The following is a 12044-nucleotide window of genomic DNA, read 5'->3' on the forward strand; positions in this document are numbered from 1 at the left end:
GTGGACGAAATGAAAAATGTAGGTGACAAGCATCTAAGAACTCTTTTAGCCTTTTGGGCGTCCCATCAAACTTCCCAGAGACTAACGGTAATGGAGGCAAATCGGTTGTCGGTAGTTCTCGCTCTGCCATCCTCTGTTGTAGAACTGCATTAGTGCCCTTTAAATTCTGGACTTCTAGGCTCAAGTTCTGGACGGCTGCTACCAGTTCCTGAACTTGCTGTGGAGTGGCCATGTCTAGATTCGGGCGTTGCAAACTGTCAGGAAGGTCGGTAATCTCCTCTTCCTCCTGAGACTCCCCTTCCTCCCCTTCCTCCTCACCTTGAAGTCTCCGACGTTGAGTTAGCGTTGGATTGTCCTTAGTTCGAGCCTTCCCTCCTTGTTTTTTTTGAAGAGAGGGGCGACCAAGGTAGGACGCCACAGTGACACCCTTTGGGTGATCTGTGGCAGCCCTCCTCAGTCGCTTTACAAAGGGGAAAAAGCCAAAGGCACAAAAAACCCCGGAGGATAAAGATCTTCAAGCGTAGTGATGTAATGGACTCTCCTGAGGATGCAGTAGAAAGAGGAATCGGGAACGAACCAGAACGATGAAAGTTCTTAAATAGTAGACTGTAGAGGATGAGGCGAGGCAATCCAATTGGCAGACAGAGGTCGGTACACAGTAATCCTCAGCAGACTTAGCAGAAAAGGGCTGGACGAGGCAATCCTTGAAAGCAGACAGAGGTCGGAATCCGGGAATTCACAGAGAGGCCAGAGGGGGGTAACTGGAGGAACAGCGAGGAGAAAGAACACAGGAGGAAAACAAGAAAAGACGGGAAAAGAATAGACGGAAAAGATCAAGGCGGAAGGGGGGGAAGGAAATAGATTGGAACGGAATAGAACAAGGGAGAGAGAGAAAGAAGGCGAGAAGAAATTAACCGGAGCAGGTAAGGAGCGAAAGGACTGGAAGAGGGAAAGAAACTAATGAAGCGGAAGGGAAAAGGAATTAACTTCGAAAAGTAGCAGCGGCGCAGGAACAGGACGAAACACTGTACGTTGCAACGCACCTGAACCCGGAAGTGGAAAGGATTAAATACCGGTTCAGGTACGTCGCAACGACGACTAGACCTGCACCGCAAGCTCAAAACAAAAAACGTAATGGAATCCGCTATGGCGGTCGCAGCTTCCACTTCTTCCAAAGCCGCCAGTTTCCCCGCGGCGTGACAAATACTGCCGTCAAGCACGTATTAGAGAACCCCGTCTCCAGGAAGAACTCCTTGTTTCTGACAGGGTAAGCTAGGCAGGGCGCTTGTGAGAGGCTTCTTTTGAGTTGTCTTACTGCCTCGGCTTGTTCTGGACCCCATTCCCACTTGACCCCCCCCTTCAGGAGATGAATCAGGGGTCTGGTGATTTCTGCGTAGCCCTCAATGAACTTTCTGCTGTAATTAGTCAGTCCCAGGAGGCTCCTTAGTTCCCGCAGAGTTGTGGGGTCTTTCAGTTTCTTAAGTGCTTCCACTTTCTTTTCCTGGGGACAGAGACCCTGAGGAGTAATCTCATGCCCCAAGAAATTAACACGGGTTCTACACCACTGTGCTTTCTGAAAGGAAAGTTTTGCTCCGGCGGCCCTCAACTGGGTCAGAACATAACGGATCTCCGCTATGTGTTCCTCCACAGATGAACTTTTGATGAGGACATCATCTACATAAGCCAGGTTACCCCTTGCACCCAGGTCGGGCATGGCCTTGTGTAGGAAAATATTGAACTCATTACCGGAGTTAAGGTATCCGAAGGGAGTCCGGGTCCATGTGTACTGCTGGCCCCCACAGGTAAAAGCCAGCTTGTATTGGTCCTCCCTACTGACAGGCACAGTCCAGTATCCATTGGTCAGGTCTATTGCAGTGAATACCTGTGACCCCTGGATCTGGGCCAGCCCTTGGTCAATGTAGGGCAGAGGCCATCGGGAAGTATGGACCCGTTTGTTGAGCTCCCTGAGGTCGGCGCAGAGTCTCCACTGGCCGTTTGGCTTCAATATTCCCAGCACCGGATTATTGAAGGTGCTGTGGACTGGACGGATTATTCCCCTGGACTCAAGGTTCTTAATTATTTCAGTAAGGGACTCCATTGATGCGAGAGGCAAGCGATATTGCTTCACAAACACAGGAGTCATGCCAGGGTCCGTGGGGATTGTTGTTGTGTGGATGTCCGTGCGACCACAGTCATATGAGTCTACCGCAAAGAGATCTTGGAAATCCAAGAAAACTTGTTTCAACTTTTGCTTTTGTACCAGAGTCACACAGGCATCAGCTAGGTTGACTCTCTCTTCCACCATCTGCCTGAAGCCTGGAAAGACTTCTGGTTTGGCTATCTCAGCGGCCTCCTCCAGCTGGGTGGAGAAGTCCCTGGTCAGAGTGCTGATTTGGACTGGAGGCTTCAGGTGGGAAAGGCAACCCTCATGGACCTGGAAAATCACCTCATCCCTCCTGAAGTCACAAGTCACATCTTCCTTACCATAAGGGCAAGAAGTGTACACCAGGAAGTTCCCCCCATGCCGGGTAAAAATCCTGTCTGGTGTTGTATTGTCATCACTGTCACTGTCAAAGCAGTCCTTGGGGATTGGCCCTAACAGTTCATTACCTAAATCTATGGAAAAATGTCAGTCATCAACCGCCATTCCAATAATGGTGCTTGAGGCTAGAGTAATACTCTTTAAGTCGCTGTTATCCACCTCTATTAGAATGGTGTCATGTTCTATGTTGACTAATGGTGTTGGGTTTACCCCCAACCCTTGCTGTTGGAGAGAAGCGTTTAGATGTATGTAAGCATCAGGGTTTTGCAAATATTGTCCTCTTTTAACTTTCACTTCCAGGGAGAATTGTCGGGTCCTTTCTGGGATGGTGACTTCCTCTTTGATCTGAATTTCAACTGCATAAGGTAGCAATTGAGCTGACCTAAATGCTTTTTCTGGATCATCAAAGCCCATGGGATTATCCGCTAATCGGGACCAAGCTTTGAGGTTTATTAGGTCCAAACTAATGGCAAAGCGATTGAGAATGTCACTGCCTATGTAAAAGGCGGCAGTGACGTCTCGCACGACCCAACAATTATGGACTATGCTCTTGTTGCCAATGGAGATTTTGAGCATACACCTGCTTGGCAGGAGCTGTTTGGAATTAGGTGCTTCCAGGTCCATTTCCCATTTGTCTATCAGTTTGAATGTGGGAATGGCTGGATCTTTTGGGAGTTGGCGGAACATGGCTTCGCTGATGAAGCTCTTACCGTTGTTCACACACACTCGAGCGAGAACAGAGTCCTTCCCATCATTTAATTGGACAGGGATGAACAACTGCTCTCCAATTTGCTGAACATCAGCCAGGCTCTGAGCTGATTTCACATCTTTCTGGACTATAGGAGTGGGAGTTTCTGATTGTGGATTAGTATAGAATCTCAGAGTGTTTCCTTCCAGCGTGGAGTACCACTTTAGACTGGAAGGAAGGTTGATTTTCAGAAATAGAGAGGACCCTCCATCACCAGTCTGTTGTCCTACTGCTATTACCGTCACGTCTGGAATTTGGCTATTCTGGAAGTGAAATTCTACTTGGTCAGATTTTTGTTCAACCATGTGGCAGGTGCCGTTTAAACTAACATGGTTGACACTCTGTTTTAATTTTATTGGTCGGCTAGTCTGGGTCCAGAGGACCTTGTTTACGCAATCTATTAAGGGTGACAACCTCCTCAGGAGGTCATTTCCCAGTAAACAAGGGGTGCCCTCTGGAGTCACAACTATGACCGGGTGTTTCAACTTGTGTCGCCCAATTTTAATGTCCAAATCTGCCGTCCCCTCGACGGGAATTTCCTTCCCGTCAAAGTTCTGGAGTTGTCCAGGAAGAGAGGTGAGAGGAATTTGGTAATTCCCTCCCCTTCCTGCATTCAGTTCGTCAAAGGCCCTTCTGGACAGAAGGGTAGCTTGAGATCCAGTGTCCACCAGTGCCAAAATTGTACCCTGCCCCTGTACTTGTACCGGGGCATAGTATCTTCCCTCCTTCTCCTCAAGGGGGCACAGATAATGCATATTTCTGGACAACTGGTGGGCTAACTTTCTGGTTTTGGACATCGCTAGCGAAGAGATTTGGGCAGAATTCTGTGGAGAGCCTTGGGAATCTGAAAGAAAAAGTTGGCAACTGGAGATCAGAGCCATTGTGGGTTCCCCTGGCTCCGGTTCCGGGCCGCCCCCCCCTTTTTGGAGGCAGTCACCAGGATGGGTTTGAACCAGGGGATTTTCTTGCTGTTGGTTCTGGGATGAGATGGTGGGCGGCGGTAGCTCAGTCTCCACATCTCCCCAGTCTGGATTTGCATCCCTAGGGACCCATTTTTCTTTGGGAGGAGTTCCCCCATCTCTGAAGGAGAAAATCCTTTTCCCAGGATCCTCTGAGGATCCCTCTCCCTCAAATTGGAAGATCTGTACCTCCTCCTCAAACTGTGTCTGTTTGGGTCTTTTGTTTCTCCTACCCCCCCTCTGCTCCTTAGGAGGCAGACTTTCAGGGGCAGGAGATTTTGTTTCCGGTTCCTGGGTTTCCAGGGGCTGTTTACAAGTGAGGAAGGAAGCTTCCTCCAAGGCTTTACACCCCCCTTCCCTTTGTGCCTCCTCCCTGGGAACCGGTGTGTTATCGGGGTGCTGCCCCCGTCATTGTTCTGGAGTACCAGGTTCAGAATTTGGGGCATTCTGTGCCGGCATGCCCATCTGAGGGTTCTGCTGCGCCCTCAGTATTTGACCCAGATCCCGTGCCATATTTTGGACCTGGCGCTCTAACTGGGAAACCCGCTCAGGCTGATACGGGGCCCTGTTTTCTCCCCTGGGCTGATCCCGGGAAGGGTAGCTATCCCTTCTTTGGTAGTACCCCTGGTTGGGAAGATTTGGATACCCCTCCACCCTTGGCCTCCCCTCTCCCGGATTAGGTTGTCTGGGCTCAGGGAATTGGGGAAAGAAGGATGGATGATTTTGGGGTTGGAAATTGGGTGGATACCTGGGGAAAAAGTTCTGCCCAGGATTTGGAGAATTTCTGCCCTCCTGTGGGAAGTTGGGGATCCCCCCCCTTGGGCTGGAGGAGTCCACACATAACCCAGGATGAGTCGATTTCCCTTGTAACGGGGGCTTACATAATCAGGAGAGCGAGGGACCCCATTTGTGGGGCTGCCTCCCTGGCTCCCTGTCTGTGACTGGCCCGAGGACCTTCTGGGCCTAGCATTATTAGGTGCAGGTAGGTTTTTAGGCCCCCCCATCTCCAAATCTAAAACGGGGGTGACCTTTACCTCTGCCACCTTGGCAGCAGCAGGGGTGTTGTTGGCTTTGGGGTTTTTGGGCGCATTATTTTTATTTTCTATTGGCTTCTGCACCTCATAGATCCGGGTCGCCTGTTCAATGACCCAGTCTAAAGATCTTTTCTCATGAAAATCCCTCACAAGCTGGGTCATTATGTATTTGGGCAAGGCATGGAAAAACGTATTAATAAATTCTCTGCTATCCGTGCGCACCCTTCTTGTGGTCTGTGCAAAAGCACGCTTTAACTCCTGCACAAATTCTTGTGGGGCCTGATCCTCCCCACATTGTAAATTGTAGGCTGCCTTGCGAGCCTCTTGGGGATTTCTGTGAACAGAAAAATGTTTTAATATGGCCGCCCTATAGGTGGACCACCTGGAATGATTTTGGTCCTCCAGCCCTGCAAAGAAACTGGAGTACTCTGGGGAGAATGTCCACTTTACATATTGGATACAGCTTTGGCTGTCCTTCAAATGAAAAGTCTCCATCATTTGCTCATAGAGATCCAAGTGTTCCCAAACAGAGTACTTGGCGTTCTTATGATAAGGCGTGATGACACTCCTGATTGCCTTAATCTGTTTCAATGGGTCCTTAATCAAGGCCCTTTTTGCCTTATTGGCCTTTTTGGTTCGGGTAACCCTTGTCCATTCATCTTCTGACTCAGAGGCACTGCTCCCAGAGGTTCCCGTCTGTTCTTCCAGGTTTTCCCGGATTCTGCGAGCCTGGGAATGGCTGGCAGAAGGTGGGGACCTGGTCTCCTGTGTCCTGTACCGCTCAGAGGAGTCTTCAGATCCCTCCTTGCTGCCAGGATTTGATGGGTACCCCCCCCACTGACCTAACTGTGCAGAGGTTTTCAGGATGCCCTTAATGGGCGTACTCTCCTGGGGTTCCCCATCAAATTGCACTGTGCTTGGGTGCCCATACCCGGATGCCCGCCCATCCATTCCTGGGAGGTACTGGCCTATGAGCCCCATGCTTCTGGCTGGATAGTAATCTGCCATCCCTGTGGCCCGGTCTCATGTGCGCCAGGGGACATGGGGGTGGCAGAGTCCAGGGACTGAGAGAGATAAAGGCCTCTGGTACTAGGGCTCCTGAGGTTATGCTCAGGAGTTTCCCTTTCCCAGCGAACTTGGTCTCTATCCGCCCCTGCTCCCTGTTGCAATGCAAGAGCCTGCACCTTCAGTTCCTCAGTTAAGGCCTTACTAGACTATCAGTCTCCCTTGCATCGCTACCTGTTGTTGGAGCCTATCATTGTGCTGGCAGAGAGCCTCATTCTCTCTCTGCGTTTCCTGATTGGTCCTGGAGCACTGGGCCAGTCATTGCTGCAGGAGGGTTACCTCCTGAGCTGTGTCCCAATTGGCCTGCTCCTTTCTTGCCAGAGCATCCTCCACCTTCCTGGTGTGCTCTAACAAGTTATGGTGTTCTTTTTGGAGGTCACCCAGTCCCTGGAGGGCCAGGTGATTTTCTTCCATTTTCCTTTTTAAGTGGCAGACTTCCTGGCCTAAGGTATCCCTTTCCTGACTAAGAGCCTGCATCTGTGCCGCCAGGTCGTCCCTTTGCCTTTGGAAGGCACCAGCTTTCAGGCGCTCCTGATCAAACTCTGCCTGGGTATCCAGGTCTTTCAGAAGCAGTTTATTGCTCTCTGCCTTCTCCCTATCTAGGTGGCTTTGCAGGGTGACTACCTGCTCAGCACATACCCTATTGAAGTCTAACTGTTGCTCCAGCTTTTTCTGGCTCTGCAGTAGGGAGTCCAAACCTTCTTGGTACTCCTTCTGCAAGGCCAGAAATCTGGTATCCTGGTCAGCCTTTTCCTGTTGCAGGATGTCCATATCCTTCTTTATTTTAATGATGTGCTGTCTACTCTCATTTTCTGACTCCTGGCTCCCTTGCAGCCTCTGCTCAGAAGAGACCAGGTCAGATTGGACCTTCTCTAACGCCATCTGTCGCTTATTCGCCAGATCTTGGCTTTCAGTACATTTATCCTGCATGCCTCCCATATATAGGTACAGGTATGCCGCTATCTTAACCATCTTGTCTTGTTCATCCTTAGCTTTAGGAGCCATGTATAGTTCACTCAGGGCCACATGTAAGGGACCCTGATCTCTCCATATATCTGACCCTGTTTCCGTGACCTGTTGCGTGATGGCCTGCAACCAGACCATGCGGTCCTGGTGAGTCCACTCACCTCTCACAAATAACTTATGTAAGAAGTGCTCTCTGGCTATTTTCATGTCTACTAAGGTCGTCATTCTGGAATTTGAGTTCCTTCCTGACTTACAGAAGTTTGTATTTTATTTTTGCAAAACAGACCTTTTCCTTAGAGCGTTCCTTTGAGGAGTGCTTTACAGCGTAACACAGCGTGTGCTCCGACCGAATATGTGTATCTGGTCAGCTGGCACGCTGTATTAATCTGCACAAGTGATAGATCTAATCCAAACGTCCGGCACGAGCCCCCAATTTGTAAGAGGATTCAATTCAACACTACAGCTGAGTCAATGCCTAGTCTGGGATACTGAATGGAAACCCTTATTGATATATCTTTATGTCCAGTTCATGCGTTCTGGATGACTACCCCTATATAACACCCCCCTCTTGGAATCCCCCTGACCCCACTGAGCCAAGAAGTAGTTCTGTTTTGCAAGTTTAAAGGTTTATTTGATAATTTAAACAATATATATATATATCACACTTTATAATAAATTAATAATTGAATATCACACTTAATCTGAGCAGTAATCAATAATGGATAGTCCGGCACTAGCACACTTCTTTATAATCAATGATGAGTGGTTATAGGATGGATAAGATAGCAACACTGGTAAATAGGGACAGAAGAATAATGCGGCAGAGAATGCTTTATAGGGTTCAGATGGATGTAATGTTGAATGAAAATGCAATACAGAAAATACTCAATATGATTTCAACAAAACAATGTAATCACTTTTCTCTGGCAATCCCCTCCCCCCCTTTATGCAATGCAAGGAAATGGAAGGAAAGCACACAGTTCTCAGAAATACAATCAAATGTAATTCAGTTCACCCCAGCAAGCTTAGACTACAGAAGTTGGAAACACAGGCCCAAAATGCTTTTATATGTGCTGGCAATGAAGTGAAAAATATGCTAAAATGCTTTTAATTCCCTCTAGAGGTTCAGGGTGAGTGGTATCTAGTTAATATTAGTCCAGGCTCACTCTAGCAATGATTCAGGGATGGTTCTTAAGAGGCAAACGAATTTTTAGCAAGGAAACTGCTGTTTTCACACATGGAGAAATGTGCATATCGCGGCAAATTCGCGAGTGCTTTTTTCGCGATTGCAGCAAAAGTATCGGGGGTAGGAATGCGGTTCTAGGTTCGTAGGAAAGCTAAGAGTCTAAGCTTTCAGAGGAAAGTTACTGCAAGTCTCTAAGACAAACGGTCACTGAGATATGAGCGATATGGTAAAGGTCGTTTTTCAGATTTGAAATTTTAAAGTTCAAAAAGACAAGTGACAGCTAGCAACTAGAAATGACAAGTGACAGCTTTGCAAAATGACAGGTGACAGTTAGGAGGCAGTTCTACTTAGATTAAAATAGATTGAATTATATTATTTTAACTAAGAGATTGGTTCTGCACAGTCTGCTAGGTACTCACAATATATTTTTTAAATAAATGGGCCTCGCCACGGAGCTGGTTCGGGTTTTAGACTGGACTCTGGTCTGGTCTCGGCACTTCACAGTGATCTGGGTCAGCTCTCTGGTTCTGCTAACAGTGGTCTGGGTCAGCTCTGCTCTGTCTGGATCTTTCTGCACAGCTTTCCCTGGAGATTGATGGATTTGAAGTCTGGATCTCTGGATGTGGTATGGTCCGGCAGAGCGCGTTGCAGCAAATGGAATTGAATGTCCCTATCTGTCCTGACTGTCTGCTTTTATGTGTTTTGAAAATGGGTGGAGAGGCTAGCTTCCCAGGCCCTACCCCTCTCCACTTGTCATTGGCCACTTCCTCCTCTTCCCCTTGATTGGGGGAATGAAATGAAGTGTCATCATGATGAGGTCTGTTTATGGTACAGAGAACCCACCCCTGTCAAATTACACACAATCTATATTTTGACCGAAAAGACATATTTGCACAGGTACACATTTGTTTAAAATTACATGCACCCATCACATATCACAGGAGGTATACCCTGTCCAAATCTGCTCTTCCTGGGAGCTTGCATTCAGAAATGGCAACATATTTCACTTTTTGGTCAGGTTACTAATATCAGATTCTTACTCAAATTTACCCAAATGTGTGCAAGGCATGCAGGCATTAATTGATGAAGTATCAGACTTTTAACATGCATACATTTTAAGTAATACCCTCTTAACTGCTAGCTTTCCCCCAGATCATGCCACCGGTTCTAAAAACCTCTTAAAATGTGGGCAGAAAAATCACAAGAATTATGGTATCATTTAAATAATTATGACAAGTCCGTACTATGAGTTATTCATCTTTTTCTAAAACCATATTCTGGCTACAGGGGTGTGGTTTCCCCCCAGCACAAGGTTGAATTTCTGGTTTTTCCAGTTCTGCCAAGCCAGCTTGCTCTCACAGGCAGTGCTCCTCCCCTTTCCTTCCAGGAGGAAGCCACTTTTTACGGCCCCCATAATAAAACATTTGCCTGAGTCAGGACAGGGCTTTGTTCAATTTCCTGCAGAGCCCAGGTAATTCAATCAGGGAAGTGTCATATCCCTTTTGGTGGGAGCAGCAAAAGGGCAGCTAGGCCTGGGAACACAGCTGTTGTGCAAGTCTCATCTCCTGTTGGGGGTAGCTGGTGGGCAGAATTCAGTTCCTTAAGCCAGGCTTCAGATAAAATGTCACTTTTTGTTACCCAGTTTAAGTCAAGACAATGTTTACATATGCAGCTAGAATGCTGATTCTAAGTTTAGAACTATGACATTAAAACAATTGCAACCTATGTGACACTCAAAAGTAGGTCACTCATTTCTTTTAAACATTTAGATTTTTGGTAGTTTTAAAGACCTGCAGAGCTCAGCCAGTCTTGTTATGAACATTCAAGTCACTTCAGAATATAACTTTACATTGGATCCACCTCTCAGTAAGTCTTTCTTTGGCCTGTTTTGGGTTCATTTATTCAGTTTTACACGAAAAAGAAAAAAGTCTGGTGTTGTTTTAAAACGCCGGCTTTCTGATAGTGGTGAGTACTGGTAATGCACCCATTTTTGGGATTTAAGAAAATGAATTCCCCACAATTCTAGGTTGCTTTTGGCAATCAGCATTGCCATTCCCAATGGTTTCAGACTACTGTGTGGGTAGTCCAATGGTGGTTTTAGACAGTGCCCTTCTGTGCCCATAACATCGGCAAAATGGGTGGCAGCCTATTCTTCATGCACTTCCCTGTGAATTTTCTGGGAAGCTCTGGCCATCATGATGTTTTCCATGTCAGTACTGCACAGTTTTTGAGGTAGGGCTCGGATGTATGGGTAAAAACATCCCACAATATGTAATTCTCTGTTCTGTACCACACACAAATATTGTATAAACATATCCAATGCTATGTTCTTTACCACACACAAGTATTACATACACATATCCAATCCTATGTTCTGTACCACACAGACATATTTTATAAACATATCCAATGCTATGTTGTGTACCATACACAAGTATTATATAGACATATCCAATGCTATGTTCTATGCCACACGCAGGTATTCTATACACATATGCAATGCTATTTTCTGTACCACACACAGGTATTGTATACACATATCTAATGCTAGGTTCTACACCACACACAGGTATAACATACTCATATCCAATGCTATGATAGTATGTTGGGGTGTTATACGAAACGCAGGTATTGAACACATGGCTTCTCATTTCCTGGCTGCCACAGACAAGGCTTTAATTCCATGGACAGATATGAGGCAAACACACACACACCACTGCTCCACCGCTGTGCACAGACGGACAAGCCACGTGCCTTAATATCTCTAACGGTGTGCTGAAAGCACGCAGCCCCCCTCCGGCTGAGCACACCAGCACGCGCAGCTTATGGGGACACCTGCGGCCCCATCCTGATGGCATGCCTGCAGCATTGCTGTGGTTGGACAGCGGTGCGGCATCACTTCCTATACACGGATACCGCCCTCGCCCACCCTCCCACCCAGGCTCTCCTCTGTGCGTTGAGTCACACCGCTACCAATGGCGCTGCATTTTCTGTGCACATTGGCGTGCGCCCCAACGCATTCACACACGGCGTTCACCCACGCACCCCGCCTCCCCCCTCCTCGCAGACACTTGAGTGGGCATACGCATTGCTAAGTGACCGGACACCTGCACACGGGGGTGGACGATGGAAGAGAGTGTAAGGAGCGTGCAAGGGTTCAGGCAGGGGGCAGATGCTGCCCACTCTGGCTCTCCGGCCAGTCGCAGCTTAGCTCCCTGTTTCCTAAGTGCCAGCAGCCACATCGCGGAACCCTCTTATATCACGGATGTGCGGGCTCTGACACAGCCCCCTTACCTTACTCACAACCTGGGCACGCCTCTGCCATAGCTCATCTCAGACCCACTCCACCTACGTCCTTGCCGGTGCCTCCCACCCATGTCCTACCAGCACTTACCTCGGTGCCACCCGGCCGCGTCTCAGCCCCCCTCGCCTCGGTGCCACCCGGCCGCATCTCAGCCCCCCTCGCCTCGGTGCCAGCCGGCCGCATCTCAGCCCCCCCCCTCCCAGCCTCGGTGCCACCCGGCCGCGTCTCAGCCCTCTCCCA

The 12044-nt window shown here is 48.2% G+C and overlaps 1 protein-coding gene across 7 annotated transcripts in view; it reads right to left on the bottom strand.

The window, feature by feature from the left end:
* SYNGAP1 (synaptic Ras GTPase activating protein 1) overlaps positions 1-12044 on the bottom strand; it is a 2054767-nt gene that overhangs the window by 850870 nt on the left and 1191853 nt on the right. The window contains exon 1 of one of the 7 annotated variants that reach the window (XM_069635203.1): positions 11895-11916. The exons of the other annotated variants lie outside the window; for them this stretch is intronic. The gene's annotated coding sequence lies outside the window, so the exon portion shown is untranslated. Of the gene's footprint in view, positions 1-11894; positions 11917-12044 lie in introns of those variants that run through there. 7 annotated transcript variants of the gene reach the window in all.

Source organism: Ambystoma mexicanum, chromosome 13 (assembly GCF_040938575.1).
Source record: "Ambystoma mexicanum isolate Mex_15411 chromosome 13, UKY_AmexF1_1, whole genome shotgun sequence".
NCBI classification, from domain to species: domain Eukaryota; kingdom Metazoa; phylum Chordata; class Amphibia; order Caudata; family Ambystomatidae; genus Ambystoma; species Ambystoma mexicanum.